We start from the raw sequence: 17301 nt of genomic DNA, 5'->3' as shown, positions 1-17301 counted from the left end.
GGGCGTACATGTCTTCGTGACTATGATTTTGATTAAGATTTGTTCTAAGTGTTACGTCTGTTTGTCTGTGGAAGAAATTTGGTAGAAGAACTTTTGCTCCCCAAAATATGGATCCGAGGCTCCTCTGCTTGTCGCAAGCTCTCTTGATTTTTTTCTTCAAACCCGTGAGCCAGCAACAAGCGGGGCGCCGCATATCCATAATCTGGGAAGCCAGGGAAAAGCATATTCCATTTTTTTCGAAACTGAAAGCCAGGAAAATCTGTTAGTGGAATCCGATTTTTCTACTAAATTATACATTATAATCAATGTTTTCTTATAGAAAGGTAGAATTCTCGTATATCGGTCAACTTCACTAATAAAAGAAAAATCGAATTCACAAATTTTCATCTAACACTTTCAGCTTCATAATTTGCTTCTTCTCTTTGGAAGCATGATGATGACTGTCGTTCGACACGAGGTCGAACCGCAATTCAGTTCACTTTGCATCCCATGGGTTGATCACAAACAATTTAGAAGCTTTGAACATGGAAATCGATAGCATAGCTCATGGATTTCATCATAACAATCTCATTGCGCATATCAATGAATCGACCAACTTGAACATGATGATTATGACACAAGGTAACCATAAGCAAAACACACTGAATCCGTGTTGGAGTGATGATCTATGCGTCCATAGGTTGACACATACGAATCTGAAGAGAAAGCTTCGGGAACTTATGTGGAAAAAATATGGAATCCCTGTTGTCGGTTGATGAATCAATCCATGAAGCAAAACAAAGGAATTTAATGTGTAACACACACGAAGTTTGCAAGAAAATCATAGCAAATCGATATGGACGTTCATGAATCGATCCATAATTTTAAACACACAGATCGAGCGTGTGGATTTTTATCAGTGTTTAATAATAAACCGACCGCCGCGACGAGCAAACGTTACACGGAGAAATATTTTTACCTAATTTTTGAGTTAACTTTACCCAAAATTAAGTATATCGATTATAGTTTCAACCCAAAATCTCTCGGTTTTCTCTTTCTCCCACACGAATGTTGTCAAAAATAGAGAGAGCTGCATGTACCCAATGGGGGTACTTTGGCCCAATAAGCCGAATTTGGGTAAATGCAACTTTTCTTATGTTTGGGTCGAAAGAACTCAATTTTGCGTTAAATCAACCCAAAATTGAGTTTATTTTTCTAATGGAATTAAAGCCAAACTACCTAGTGGGGACCTTGGAAATTTAGCCAAAATTGAGTTATTGGGCTCAACTACGGAATTGCGTTGAAACAACCCAAAATTGAGTTGAATTCCGTCTCCGTGTACTCTGTGTTTCCGTGTTCATTCCGTTCGCGTACCGAAATTCCCCCGGTGGTTTTGTCGGTACCACTGTGTATCTGGTGGGCATCTCCGTGGTCTAGCCTTCCCACAGGTTATGGGCCCAGTGTAGTGAAAGAACCGGAAAGTTTGGCTCGGAAAGTCGCGGTGTGTGCAAATCGCTTCGTGAACATTTATCCTGTGTGGTGCCGGTCGGTGGGAGCTAATCATTCAATTGCGCTCGTTTTGACTGAAGGTCCAGCTGCTGTGTGTGAAGAACAGCTGTGATCGGGACTGTGTGAAAGTGGTTGGTGGAGCCGTGGATCGTCTGATTGTAAATCCGGAACGGCGTCCAGAGTGCCGGTTGGGCTGTTGTGCACCATTTTGTCCCGCAGCCAAAGAAGAAAGTGATTGCCATTTTGTGCTCCGATTCGTTGCCGTAGCCGTGGTGGTGTTCGAGAAATCGAACTGTGACTGAGTGTACCGCCAACGTGTGTGTAGATACGGCGGGTACGTTCGATAGTGTTGTTGGCTGTACCTTCGTGAGTACAGTGTGCGCCAACAGAAAATCGAAAAATAGAAATGGCTGAGAAAGTTTTTATCGCCCGTTTGGATAATAGAAATTATCAAACGTGGAAGGTGAAGATCGAAATGTTGTTGATCAGTGTCGATCTGTGGCATACGGTTTCGGAAGAAAAACCGATGCCAGTGACTGCGGCGTGGTCGAAAGAAGATCAAAAGGCGAGGGCCTTGATCATTCTGAACGTTGAGGACAATCAGTTGCCTTTAGTGAAAGACGCAAAATCTGCGGTCGATGTGTGGGAAAAGCTGAAGAAGTACACAGCAAAAAAAGTTGTTGAATATTACATCAAAACCGCTGCAACCAAGTCGTTCCCTCGATCGTGCAATATTACACAGCCCGACGTATTCGTGGGCGATTGGTGTAATAAATGCGACCGATGTAATTTTTCCTATGTAATTATTTCAACGTACACAATACGATGTAATCGATGCGATGTAATATGAGAGCTATGTTCTTCTTCTTCTTTCTGGCGTTACGTCCCCACTGGGACAGAGCCTGCTTCTCAGCTTAGTGTTCTTATGAGCACTTCCACAGTTATTCACTGAGAGCTTACTATGCCAATGACCATTTTTGCATGTGTATATCGTGTGGCAAGTACGAAGATACTCTATGCCCTGGGAAGTCGAGAAAATTTCCAACCCGAAAAGATCCTCGACCGGTGGGATTCGAACCCACGACCCTCAGCTTGGTCATGCTGAATAGCTGCGCGTTTACCGCTACGGCTATCTGGGCCCCATATGTAATCTAAGCAATTTGAGAGAACAGCAATAACAAATTTTGCTCAATGGTTGATTAAATTGCTTATTTTATTCTTATTCGTGATAAGTTATTATTCATGATTCAAACCGAGCTTCACCCATGCAGTTTGGGTTATAGAGTATTATAATTTTGGAATTGATAAAAGCAATTTAATCAACCATTTACGAGAATTTGATGGGAAAGATATGAAATATGTTGCAAACAAAAAAGTATATCAATACGGAGTCATTTGAGTCATCAATTATTTCCTATTGCAGCATTTATTATTCAATTATTGCAGAATAATTCACATTATGGAGCATAATGGACGCTTCAAACAGTGAATCCAAGGAACCGCAATGGACCCTTCCAGGTAACATGCAAGTATAAGGCACTCCAGGGTGTGTTTTGATTTCCTCGGCAAACGGTAGAATGATTCACAGGACCCATACATGGTTTACGTACCGATCTGAGAAAAAAGAAAAGAAAATATTGAGTTATTTTATATATGTCTACAGTGCAAAAATTGTATTAATTTTCTATATGTGTATCGACACATGTTTATACATAACTTTCTCACACATTTATTTTATAGAGATAAGATTCATTTTGATATTGTTATTTTAATTTTCATTTTGCAGCGTTTTGTAGGGCATTGAGAGCGCAAGTCAGTCCAAAGCCGGGGCAGGGATATATAATGGCCGTAATGCGGACCGCTTGAACACCATCGGAAAGGAAAGGACGGGTTGGGGTAGGGTATAGGGAATTGGATAAGACTTGACACAATAATGCTGCAAAATGTAAATGTGCTGGTAGCAACTAAATTTGAGTTTTGGAATTTGATTTGCTTATTAAAATTTTAAATAGACTGGTAATTGTACACGTTAGGAAGAATGAGCTGATCGTTTTTCATAAATTTTATAAATAACAAAATATGAGAGTGATGCCGCGGGCTGCTCTTACGATGCTTTAGGAGTTTTTGATAATGGATGAACATTATTGTAAAGAACGCATTTCAACAGAACTGATTTAAATAAAGATATTTGATATTATTAGTTTATTTGTTTGTGTGACTCAGGAGTTAATAATGAAGAATTGTAACTTACTTCTTGATGATAATACTTCTCTGACCAGGATTATCATATTTTTAACACCCTTTTCGAAGCTATTCTCTCCAGTTATCCATGTACTTCTTACAATCCTGAAATTATTCTTATTGTGCTTGCTCATGCATTATATTAGTAATGATCATAATCATGCAACAGATAAGAAGGTGAGAAAGAGAGAATATAGGCACAGTGATTAGTAATGAGTTGATTATGTAATTTTGTTAGAGAATTAAAACAATGTGACAGTACTAATGAGTAACTTCAAAAGAATGATTTCACAGCATACCTGAGCCTTTCGGATCGTAAGACCGATGTATAAAAAATATTTGTTTCGAAATTGTCCGCGTGGTCTTCTAGTGTTAGATAAAAATCAGTCATAGACATACACACCGAATGCTCGCCATGACCCTATGACCATTTGTGTATGTAAAGGCTTAGCTGACGTGGCTTTTCTAATAGGTAGTTCTTTCACTCATTGATTGTCCTTATCAAGTATGGAATATTGATTTTATTTCATTTATTACTACAGTGAAGCTACATTGTACTTATTAAGTATTGGGTATTATTTTATGTTTTTTATAACTATGGAGGCCAGAATTCCCAGTGAGTGAAGAACTTTATAGTACTAGAACACCATAGAAGATCGCTAAGCATTACCTAATCATGGAACGGCTTTTCAAGAATTTTGTCAGGGATTCAGGAATTCTTCCAGACACTCTCTCAAAAAATAAATAAAAAAGGCGTTCAATCCATGTTGTTGTTCTCCCGCGAACTTCCCTAGATTTTTTCAAGATTTTCGTTAAGAATCTCATGAATATTATCAGTAATGTATCTAAGTCAGTGAATCAAAATATCATCAAAGTAAACGAAAAACAAACAACAAAGCATGCTCGCTCACAACCGTTTGTCACAACTGTTGCGGATAAGGACATAATCAAGAGCAGAATTGTCATGACAATCACAGTGCGCAACATTGTTGTAACCTTTTCAACTCACGATTAATCAGTAATTTTAAATACAAAACCAAATTTGTTTTATGGATGCCTTTTGATAGTGTGTCAATATTTACCAACACGAAGAAAGTTCTCGAAAATTGCAATGCGAAGTCTAGAAAAACGCCGCGCACGTGGTGATCGATCTTTGTCATATTCTGTTCAAGTGATGATAAACTCGTGTTGCGGAATAAAATTGTTGCAACAAGAATAGGAGGTGACAATGTCTTTGTTGCTGCGTGTTGGGTGACAATTTATTCACTGATCTAAGTATATTAAGAGGCACTACTGTAGAGATTCCTCTATCAAATCTTATAGAAATTAGTCTTATATTAATTTCTCCACAAATATTGCCTTAAACAAGCTTCCTCCAAAAATTTCATTCAATAAGTTTATAATTTCAACCCAGGATTTATCTGAAAAAGTAATCCAGATTAATGTAGAAATTTTTGAAGATTCTTTGATGATTTTTCGAAGAAATCCTCGACTAATTAATCAAGAAATGCTTCTAGGCATTTGCCTCAGAATCTTCTAACGAATTTTTAATGAAAATTTAGGAAATTTCTGGAGGAATTCTTAAGGAAGTTATTTCTGTTGAAGTTTAATGCAGTCCAAAGAATGAAAGAATTCCTCCAAAAACACCGCAATTGAAGATTTCCTTTAGATATTCTATCATATTTTATTTAAAGATTTTTCCAGAGATTCCATCATAAACTCTGCCTGGATTTCCTCCAACGTTATCAGGAATTCCTTAAAGGTTATCGGGAATCCCTTCAAGATTAACAGGATTTTTTCAAGGTTTTTTTTTTCTCAGAATTTTTTGTCTAAGGGATTCACCCAGGAATTATTTTGGAAACTTCACCAGTATTTCATCCAAGGATTCTAACAGGAATTTATCCGGTGATTTAACAGATTATGCCTTCAGTGACATTCTTTCAGAAGAATAATGATTCCATCAGCAATTCATATAGAAAATTCTATCATTACTTTCCCTAGAGATTTTAACAGTAATTTATCCAGGGATTCCGCCAGAAATTCCTGCATGAGTTCCATCGAAAATCCCTCAATAGATTTCACTAATATTATCAGAAATTCCTGATAACAGAAGAAATCATACAGAAACTTCCTAAGCGATTTTACCAGAAATTTGTCCAAAGAGCTAGCTAGCTAAGATGCTAGCAATTCCTAAAGGGATTCCACCAGCAATTCCTTAAAATAATTTACAAATATTTCATACAAGACTTCTACCAGATATTACTCCAGTGATTCCATAGCGGATTCCTTGTTTTTCCATCAAAAATACTTACAATGATTTTATTAGGAATTCCAGGTTCCGCTATCATTGCGTTTGGGCCTTTACTTAAGAGACTCCACCAGGAATTCTTCCGGGCTAATTAAAAAAAATCTCCTGTATTCATGCATTCCTCTAAGGTTGTCATGCGTTCCTCCACGGATCCTGGGATTCTACCAGGAATTTTACCAGGGTAGTCAGTAATTCCTCTAGAGATTTTAAAAGAAATCGTTCTAGGGATTGTACCAACGATTCTACTAGATTTTTGTATTAGAATTCTACCAGCGATTACTTTAGAGACACCATTTTGTCAGAGATTTCACTAGGAGCTTTTCCAAAGAGTTCTCCAAGAATTTCTACAGAGATTCAGCCAGGGATTCTACCAGGAATGGCTCCACGGATCCCAACAAAAATTCTACATGGGGCTCTACCAGCGAACTGGGATTCTGTAAAGATTTTCTGTTGGGATTTCACCATGAAATCCTTCTGGGATGCCACCAGAAGTTCCTCCAAGGATTTTACCAGAAATTCCTTCAAGTATTTCACTAGGGATATCTCCAGGGTTTCTGCCAAATCTTTTGAGGAATTTTTGGATTAATCCCCGGAGATTTTTTTTAAGAATATAAAAATGGATTCCAAGAATACTATTGGAGAAAGTCCTGGAACTTTTGGTAAAATCCCTAGGGGAATTTCTTAAGGAACACCTAAATAAGCTTCTGGAAGAATTCTTGGTGGAATCCTTGGAACAAATTCCTCGAGAAATATTCGCAGGAATGTCTAGAGGAATTCTTGAAGAAATTATATTTTAGGAATTGAGGTACGCCTGTATGAATTTCTGCAAGCTGTTAGAAGGATTCTAGAGTAATTTCTGGAAAAAAGGAATACACGTAGAAATTCCTGAAGGAAATTTCCGGAGAAATATGAGAAATTTATGGGGAAACTTCTGACAGAATTCTTCGAGCAACTCCTTAAACAATTCCTAAAGGAACTCTTGAAGCAATTTCTGCATGAAGTTCTGGAGAAACTCCTGAAGAAAAAAAAAAGATTTTCTTAGTAATTTCTGAAGGAACTACCAGTCAAATCCCTGAAGGAATTTCTGTAGGAATTTATGGATAGACTTTAAGAAGAATGCCCGGGAAATCTACTGAAGGAACTGATGGCGAAATTTATGTAGTCCTGGAGGAACTTATGGTGGTACTCCTGTAGTAATTCATAAAAAAATCTGTTGATGGAATTCCGGGTTGAATTCCTACAGAATCTTCCGAAGGAACTTCTAAAGGAACACTTGGACGAATTCCTAGATGAACTCCTAGGAGAAACTCCTGAAGAAATTATTGGAGGAACTCTTTAATTCCTGAAAGAATTTTTAGAGTAATTCCCGGAGAAATTTCTAAATGAACTCCCGGTGGAATAGGTCTTTTCACGAGACGTTTCAAATCAGCTGATATCGATGCACTTTTACTACTTTGACAGTTCATCTATGGAAATGACAGCCCCGTGTATGTGCCGGTCCTCCACCGATGTAAGCAATCGCTAACAGCGTCTTCTGAAGAAACTCCTGGAAGAATTTTTAAAGATATCTGGGAAGATTTCTTGAGAAAACTCCTGGAGAAATTTCTGAAGGAACTCCTAGAGAAAATCTGGGAGGAATTACGAAAGAAATTACTGGTGGAATTCCTGAAGAAATAACTGGAGGAACTCCTGAAGAAATATATGAAAGAACATGGGCAGAAATTTCTATAGGAATTCCTAAATGAATTTCTAAAAACTCGTGAAGCAATTTTCAGAGTTATACCTGGAGAAATTCCTGGTGGCATTCCTGGATGAACACTTCAAGAAAATCTTAGAGAAATTCCTAAACAAACTCCTGAATGAATTTCTCTAGCAACTTCTAAAGAAAATACTGGAGGAATTTCTAAAAACTCCTGGAGAAACTCCTTAAGAAATTACTCGAGAAGCTTGGGCAGGAATTTCTGTAAACTCATGAAGAAATTTCTGAAGGAACTTTTGGAGGAACTCCTGGTGGAATCCTTGGAACAAATTCCTCGAGAAATATTCGCAGGAATGTCTAGAGGAATTCTTGAAGAAATTATATTTTAGGAATCTCTGAAGGAATTCCTGGAGGCAGCATTGGAGAAAGCCTTTGAGTAATCCCTTATGAGTTTTTGAAGAAATCCCTTGAGAAATTGTTTGTTTTAATGTTTGATGGAATAAGTGGAGAGAATAATATTTAGAGGAGTCACTGGCAGAATTTCCAAAAAACATCTCGGGGGGAGAGCCTGGATGAATTTCTCAAGGGGTATCTGTAGGATTTTCCCTGTACGAATGTGGATCAATTTCTGGAGAACACATTGGCAAAGTTCCTTGTAGAATTCCAGGTGGAATACCTGGTATGGAGGAATTTCTGTTGGAAGAATGGGACTTATAGAAATACTCAAAACAATTACTTCAGGAATCCCTGGAAATATTCCAAATAGAATAACTAAGCAAAACCACGGAAAGATTCAGAAAAGATTGTTTGGAGGAATTCCCATTTGAAACAACCGATGGATGTTCGGAGTAATCTCCGATAAAAAGCCCCCATAATTTTGAAGTTTTTACCGGATTACTTTGTGCAAGTTATAACTGGAATTCCTTCTGTTCTTCCGTACTACGATGAATGCCCAAAATTTGTAGAAATATTCTCCCCACAGACAAGAAATACAAATCATATATCTACACTAGACATCTGTTGGAAAACATTTCTGATCTTCTTAATTGTTGAAAATGTGTTCCAAACAACCAGCCATTGGACTTTGTTTATGTCGAAGCAGCAAAGTGTACAAAGTATTTAAGATTTTTCCGTCAGTCAGTAGCCTGCGGTTTGGAACGGAAGCATGGTTGTTTTGTAGAAGTTTATTTCAACAGATTTGTGCCTTTAAAGTTTTAGTGCAATCTTAGAAGATGATAATTATTTCCGGACTGTTTCGCCTTAAATATGCTCAATCCATTTCCCTAGCCACCGAAAACATAAATTCATTTCCTACGAAGGTTAATATAAAATTTTAGTAGATTATCTCTAGCATTCAGACTTATACAAAATTGCACCATGATAAACTTTTTGGATAAATTATGTAGTCTAATATCCATTTAGGTTTCTTCAAAAGATCTTATAGAAAATCATATAGAGATTTCGTCAAGAACCCGCAACGAATTTCATAAAAAGTTATAAAAAAAACATTGTGAAATTTACTATAATTCTGTCAGGGATACTGCTATCAGAACTATTATTTACATGAAAATTAATCTAGTCAGAAACGGTGGACAATGGTTTCGTCAAATTATCTTTCAAGTTGTTCGTTTATATAGTCCACCGGATGATTTTTTTGAGCATTTCATTGAAATTGGACAAGCCATTTTTATTTGTTGATTTTTTTCAATTAATAGTTTCAATTCTTAAAAAAACTTCCCAGTGATTGTAAAAAATCTAGCGTTAAAGATTTTATAAGGTTTTTAGTGTTCATTTTAATAAATTACCTAATTACTCCTAGAAAATACATCACTTTTTATCACGAATTGATGTGGGATTAAATTATTTGTATTAATTGATTTCAACACTCTTTTGGCATTTTCTCTTGAAGAGCTTCATGAACTCCTCAGAAAATCCCACCAATAACTCCACCCGTAAAATCTTGTTTGTTCAAAAAATTGAAAAAAATAAATGATGAAGTACAACACGTTATTCCATGAAAAAAATGATGATTCCTCTGTAAAATACTTCAGTTTTCTATAATATCTTCTAGAATAATTTTGTTTCTTTTTTTTGTAGGCTATACTGAGCTATTTTACCTGGAATTTGGAAAAGAATACTTCGATTATTATATTTTTGCAAGAAAATACTACACGCATTCTGTATTTTTGTTTTAAAATTCTATTAGAAATTCTTTCGAATATTTTTGGAGTATTTCTTCAGGAAACTTTCAAGGATTCTATCAATAATTTCACTATGTAAATTTCCAAGCATATTGCTGGCAGGAATTCCCCCAAGAAAATTGTCATGGATATTTTTTAAGTATTACTCTCTAAATTTCTCTGAGAATACCTCAGGGATTTTTTTCTATCTTTATTGACGATTGGCAATTTCTGCTAAATGGTGATACCTATTTCTGAAAGGATGTTTCTTGAATATTTTTCCAGGCGTACATTTTCAGATTCTTCAAGAAAACATTCCAGGCACTACGACAAATAATTCTCGGATGATTCTCAACGATTCCACAAGAGGTTTTTCCAAGAGTTTTAACTAAGAACTGGCTCAGAAAAATCCTTAAGAAGTTTACAAAGCGCTTTTTACAGAGATGCAAGAAATGTTTTTTGTTTTGGTTTTCTTCTTCTTCTTTGTGGCATTACGTCCCCACTGTGACAGAGCCTGCTTCTCAGCTTAGTGTTCTTATGAGCACTTCCACAGTTATTAACTGAGTGCTTTCTTTGCCTAAATTGCCATTTCGCATTCGTATATCCTGTGGCAGGTACGATGATGTTTTATGCCCAGGGAAGTCCAGGAAATTTCCATTACGAAAAGATCCTGGACCGACCGGGAATCGAACCCAGACACCTTCAGCATGGCTTTACTTTGTAGCCACGGACTCTAACCACTCGGCTAAGGAAGGCCTCTATGGTTTTCTATGCTTTCAATGATTTTACCTGAGCTCGATAAATTGATTTTCAGATATTTTCCAAGTATTATGTCTCAATTTCCTTCAGAATTTCTACCAAGCAATGTCCAACAATTAAAGCATGTATTTTCATTTATTAATTCAACCTTTTCTTTAGGATTTTTTTTTCAGTATTGCTTAAATAAATAAATCAGGAATCCATATAAGCATACAATAAAAATAGCTATAGAAGAGGAAATTCTTTAAAAAAAAACATTTCAGTTTCTATACAAATTTACTGTAATAATAGATATGAGGAGTTCTGGAGTAAATATAAAAAAATCCACAAGAAACGCATAATTGTTCGAGAAGCTTTTTAGAATATTCATTTAGAATCATATAAAGTTCGCCAAAGATAATTTATCCTAATTTCGACCAAACCGCGAGCTGATCAGAATCAATCAATGAACCCTCGAAGGAAACTGTGAAAGATCTTGAAATAGTTTCTAGTGGTAAATTTTAAGAAAACCTCGATGCATTTTTGAAATAATCTTTAAAAAAATCTTTTCTTGAATAATGTGTATGAACATTCTGATAGATCTCTGAAAAAATATGAGAGTAATTTATTTGAACTTTATTTGAAATTATTTGAAATATTCCCGGTAACTCGTGGTGGCTACTAAACAATTCTTAAAATTCTAAGGAAAAAAACTCATAGGAAAATAAAAGGGGGAATTTCTGGAGAAAAATTTTGAAGAAACTCCTAAAGAAATTTCTAACAGCACTCCTGGAGGAATAATTGAAGGAACTAACTGCTTAGGAACTTCGAAAAAAAATCTACTCCTGGATGAATTTCTGGAAACTGCTGGAGAAATTCCAGTTGGAGGAACTTCTAACGAAAGATCTGGAGAAAATCCTTTGGGAATTCCTGGAGGAATTCCTGAACAAACTCCTGGAATAATTCCTGGAGGAACTCTTGAGGGAATTTCTTGAGGTACTCCCGGATGAATTTCTGCAAGCTGTTAGAAGGATTTCTAGAGTAATTTCTGGAAAAAAGGAATACACGTAGAAATTCCTGAGGGGAATTTCCGGAGAAATATAAGAAATTTCTGGGGAAATTTCTGACAGAATTCTACGAGCCACTCCTTAAACAATTCCTAAAGGAACTCTTGAAGCAATTTCTGCATGAATTTCTGGAGAAACTCCTGAAGAAATTTCCAAAGATTTTCTTAGTAATTTCTGAAGGAACTACCAGTCAAATCCCTGAAGGAATTTCTGTAGGAATTTATGGATGGACTTTAAGAAGAATTCCCGGGAAATCTACTGAAAGAACTGATGGCGAAATTTATGTAGTCCTGGAGAAACTTATGGTGGTACTCTTGTAGGAATTCATGAAAAAATCTGTTGATGGAATTCCGGGTTGAATTCCTACAGAATCTTCCGAAGGAACTTCTAAAGGAACACTTGGACGAATTCCTAGATGAACTCCTAGGAGAAACTCCTGAAGAAATTATTGGAGGAACTCTTTTAAAAAAAACATTTCTAGAGGAACTCCTGGATGAATTCCTGAAGGAATTTTTAGAGTAATTCCCGGAGAAATTTCTAAATGAACTCCCGGTGGAATATGTCTTTTCACGAGACGTTTCATTCAAATCAGCTGATATCGATGCACTTTTACCACTTTGACAGTTCATCTATGGAAATGACAGCCCCATGTATGTGCCGGTCCTCCACCGATGTAAGCAATCGCTAACAGCGTCTTCTGAAGAAACTCCTGGAAAAAATTTTAAAGAAATCTTGGAGGATTTCTTGAGAAAACTCCTGGAGAAATTTCTGAAGGAACTCCTAGAGAAAATCTGGGAGGATTTACGAAAGAAATTACTGGTGGAATTCCTGAACAAATAACTGGAAAAACTCCTGAAGAAATATATGAAAGATCATGGGCAGAAATTTCTAAATGAATTTCTAAAAACTCCTGAAGCAATTTTCAGAGTTATACCTGGAGAAACTCCTGGTGGCATTCCTGGATGAACACTTCAAGAAAATCTTAGAGAAATTCCTAAACAAACTCCTGAATGAATTTCTCTAGCAACTTCTGAAGAAAATATTGGAGGAATTTCTGAAAACTCCTGGAGAAACTCCTTAAGAAATTACTGGAGAAGCTTGGGCAGGAGTTTCTGTAAACTCATGAAGAAATTTCTGAAGGAACTTTTGGAGGAACTCCTGGAGGAATACCTGTAGTAACACTTGGAGAAATTCTTGGAGAAATTTTTGAAAGAGTTTCTGGAGAAATGTCTGAAGAAACTCCAGGAGGAATTTCTAAAAATACTTATGGTAGAATTTCTGAAGGAAACTCTGGTTGAATACCTAACTCCTGGTAGAATCCTTAGAAAAAAATGAAAGGAATTCCTGGGGAAACTCCTGATAGAACTCCTCAAGCAACAAATTAAAAGAATTTCTAAAGGAACTCCTGCGGCAATTTCTAACGGAACTTTTGGAGGATATCCTGGATGAATTTTTGAATGCACCCCGAAACGGTTTTTTTTTTTTTTTTTGTCGGTAGCGATAGGGGTAGTACTGGCACTCTTAATCTGCCCTAAGCTCCTTCCCAGCATTTGCTTTTATAAGCCTCTATTGCGTTCATCACACAGACGTTCCTAAGCAATGTTGCTCAAATGGTCACTGTGTACCCTAGCAGCAATCAGCCCTTACCGTAGTTTTGCAGTCTAGTACTTTAGACTACTATCAAACTATGATAAGGCCTGAAATGCTACTAGAGTGGTTAAAGTGAAGAACGAAATAGTTTTATTAAAAGGTCCCCATTTCATTTCATCACTCACTATCGTCACTTTTATTTTCGACACTATCACGTTTATCACCGATTATCACTCATCAACTTTCGTAATACACTTCAGATATACTTTCCATAATATCACTTTTCACATCACACCATTTTTATATAAATTCATTGTTATTAGCATTTACCATCTGTTAGCATTACTAAGTATTTAAAAGATATTCAATTTAAATGTTTCATTATGTTTGTTGCTGTAGAGTCATTACTATTCAAACTACAATTTAGCACCATCAACAAAGTTACAGTAAAACAAAATCACTTCGATCCATTTTTCTGCACTCGCTGTCATTATTAACACTTTTATCATGCATGTTTGAAGAACTAGGCAATAATGTTTATATTGAGAGAAATGCTTGCAAAATGTATTATGGCCTTTATTAAATTAGTAGAGTTCACATCATTATACATCATCATTATTATATTTCTAACTAAACTATCAGAATCACTTCCAATTTCATTTTCAAATTTTCATCACCATAGATTTTATTATAAACACACTATTAGCACCAACACAATCACTAAATTTAATAACAACAAGTGTTACGCGCAGTACCACCAAACACCCATTCTTATGTTGCATTATAAAACGATTGATCACACGTTAGCTTCGAAACTTAACAACCATTACTGATTAGTACAAAGGATGCTACAGCTCGTGGTAAACGAACTGAACCATCAACAACCAGCACTGGTTTATAAGTAACTAATGAGCCCTGGCGGTCCCTCCGTTCGAAGAGGACCTGATAATATGCCGAAACATATTAACAGATCCTCCGCCTGAATGCAGCTGTTTCATGATAAATCATGAACCGTTAGAGGTGTGCCAAAGTATTGGAAAGGTGATATGTTTCACAGACGGGTATTATTATGGTGCACCTTCTACTTTGGCACCGTCAAACCCTGTGATCGTGGCCAGGGACCCCTGAATGGGTTTTTAGAGTATTTTGTTTAGGAATTTCTGGTGGAGTTCCTGTAGTTATTTATGAAAGAACCCTTGCGGAATTAGTGAAGGAACCCCTCGTGGAATTCCTGGACGAATTTCCGTGGAATTCCTGGAAAAAATCCTAAAACAAAAAATAAAAAATATCCTGGAAAAACTACTGAAAAAATTTCTAGAGGTACTCCTGAAGAAATCTCAGGGGCAACTCTTGGAGGAATTTTTTGTTACTTATTTTGTAATTTCTGGTGGATTTCCTGTGCTGCCCATAACTGCAAAACAGTCACATTCGACATTTTTGACAAAACGGAGTTAATAGCATGGAGAGTCATCAAATGATAAATACTTTCGATCAACTTACTAAAATCTGTGAGATTTTTTTAGAAAATTCGAAAAAATACCAAGGGTTTAATCACACGTTTTATAACGCCGAAAATTGCCATTTTGGACACCCACCCACCCCCTCGTAACACTTTATGTATGAATATTTTACAAATTTTGTATGAGCCGTAACAACATGAGGACACCAAGGGTGGAGGGCGGCTGTCAACTGGGAGTAAAATTGAAAAGCCGCCAACCTAAGTCCAGAACCAGTTTTAAGGCTTAACGCGGAAAAGTAAAAATCATTCTTCGCAAAATTACAGGTAATCAATGCGCTTGAAAGAAATTGTTTGCAAGCAGTTATTTGCTACGTGCTACTTCAGTGCGCTGTTGGCAATTTAATCAGAAAATTCTGCTAAATTCCCAAAAAAGATGTTTTCGAGAAAATTGATTACGCCGTCACCATTGTTTGGTCGTTATTTTGTATGGTTGTTTACATTTTAGAACCAGCGACACGTCGGGGTAGCAATAAAGAGCCGCCAGTTCCACCCTTGGAGGACACTCACCCACCCCCTTCAGCGTTATGAAATTTGTGAATAAGCCCCAAGTTGTTTTGTCACATTGGTAATTATAACCGCATAACAGTCACATTAAGATTATAAATGAGCCTGTGATAGCTATGAAATTTCTATCAGAAATATTTTCTGACAATTCACCTAGTATGCGATATGAGTTGTACAAAATATCAGCCTCAAATAAGCATTTTTGAGTTCCTGGTAGTTTTTAGAAATTTTAGTTTCCCCCCATAATGCCATAAAATGCACACTTAGTATTCCATTTACTCAATACCAACTTTTGTCGAATGTTACAAATATGCAGTTATGGGCAGTGTGGGACTTTACGAATCCCGAGGAACTGTCTCTGAGATCACCCGATCTTGGAAAATTCGCTCTCAGGGCTGTTTAGTATCATCAGCCACGTAGACCTTCAAAATATGCTTTTAAAATCCAACAAATTATCATAATATGAAGAAACCCCACGACGAACTATTCATGAGTAGTTAAATCACACAAAATCTGGCATATGCAAGAATATATAAAATATTTACTTTTTGTGTCACAAAATCATAAATGTGGGCCACATCGCATTTGAATCCATAATCGAAACGCGGGCCGCGCAAAACCATCGTTCCGTGAGCCGCAATTGTGTGACCACTTCTGGAAACCTCTGAGCGTAGAGTAATTTCAGAAAAAAAGAACTCCTGGAGAAATTCTTAAAGGACCACTGGTGACTTTCCTGTGCAATTCCTAGACGAAAACTTGTTGGAGCCCCTGAACAAACTCCTGAATGAATTTCTGAAGAAAGTTGTGGAGGAATTCCTGAGGAAACTCTTGATGGAATTTCTCGAGCAAATTTTAGAAGAATTCCCAAAAAAAAAAAAGAAAAACTCCTGGATGATTTTTTTTGAGGAACTCCAGGAGCAATTTACATACCTAGGCATTACTTTATGGATTCCTAAAGGAACTCATGGTGGAAATCCTGTTGAAGTTTATAAAAGAACTCTTGGTTGAATTCCTTAAGGGACTTCTGATGATACCTCTTAAGAAATTCCTGAAAGGAGTTCTAAGAATTATGCACTTTTCTTATTCTTTGCTTTTGGAAATTATAAAATTACGTCCAATTTCTGATGTCAATAAGTTTGCTTTGGCGAGTCATCACTTACCATAAGTATCTGCCACTTCCATTCCGCTCCTTCCGTAAATAAATACGTAGACTGTTCTCGCTGGCTGTTGGCTCTTTAGGCCAAAAGTTGACCGCTGGTGTAATATATTTCCTGCGGAACACTCCCAGCTCTGCGGCCAATGAAACATCCTGAGGTAGATCACAAACAGCCGTCTAGCGGATTCGTTTTCCATTTCGGGGTTTCCGTTTGGTTTTGGGGAACTCGCACCCTGAATGAATTCCGGACGGAATCATTGCTGGAGCAGATGCTTGGCCGATGTAGATTGATGTGGGCTGGAATGGAATGAACAATTTTTAATGATTGTTAATAAGTTGCGATTTATATTTCAGTAGATGTTTAAATACTTACCATCGCTTCAAGAAACAAATTTTTATCCGCAAAAAGCGCAAAAAGATGCAATCGCGAACGCACACGGAATCCGCCATGACACATCGACCGAAAAACAAAATGTGGGCAGTGTTGCGAGACTTATTAATGCATTCGTATCGTATGCGAAAAAGCATTGAGTTTGTGTAATATCACAAGAGTATGTCGGAACGACTTGGTTGCATTTGTTTCTGTGTAATATTTATATAGTTTAGATGTGAATATTACACAACTTCAATGTGATGAAAAATGATAATGTTGCTTTGGTGTAATTTCTAAGCGATGTAATATAACATCAAAAATGTGCCATTTTGCACTTGAAATGAGCGGTTACATAGGATTTTTATTACATCGGCATGGATTACGTAGATGCAAATTACATTTTTTTTTTGCTGTGTACCACGAAAAGGCTACGGTGAC

General features: G+C 36.7%; 1 long non-coding RNA gene across 1 annotated transcript; it reads right to left on the bottom strand.

Moving 5' to 3' along the window:
- Nucleotides 1-2907: 2907 nt before the first annotated feature.
- On the bottom strand, nucleotides 2908-16961 carry LOC110675392. The gene is made up of 3 exons (XR_002499443.1): nucleotides 16864-16961; nucleotides 16495-16787; nucleotides 2908-3102 (listed from the first exon to the last, which is right to left on the bottom strand). It is a non-coding gene; the product is annotated as an uncharacterized LOC110675392 (long non-coding RNA).
- Between the last annotated feature and the right edge of the window lie 340 nt (nucleotides 16962-17301).

Source organism: Aedes aegypti, chromosome 2, assembly GCF_002204515.2.
Source record: "Aedes aegypti strain LVP_AGWG chromosome 2, AaegL5.0 Primary Assembly, whole genome shotgun sequence".
Classification (NCBI taxonomy): domain Eukaryota; kingdom Metazoa; phylum Arthropoda; class Insecta; order Diptera; family Culicidae; genus Aedes; species Aedes aegypti.
This window is presented reverse-complemented; position numbering and strand designations above follow the sequence as displayed.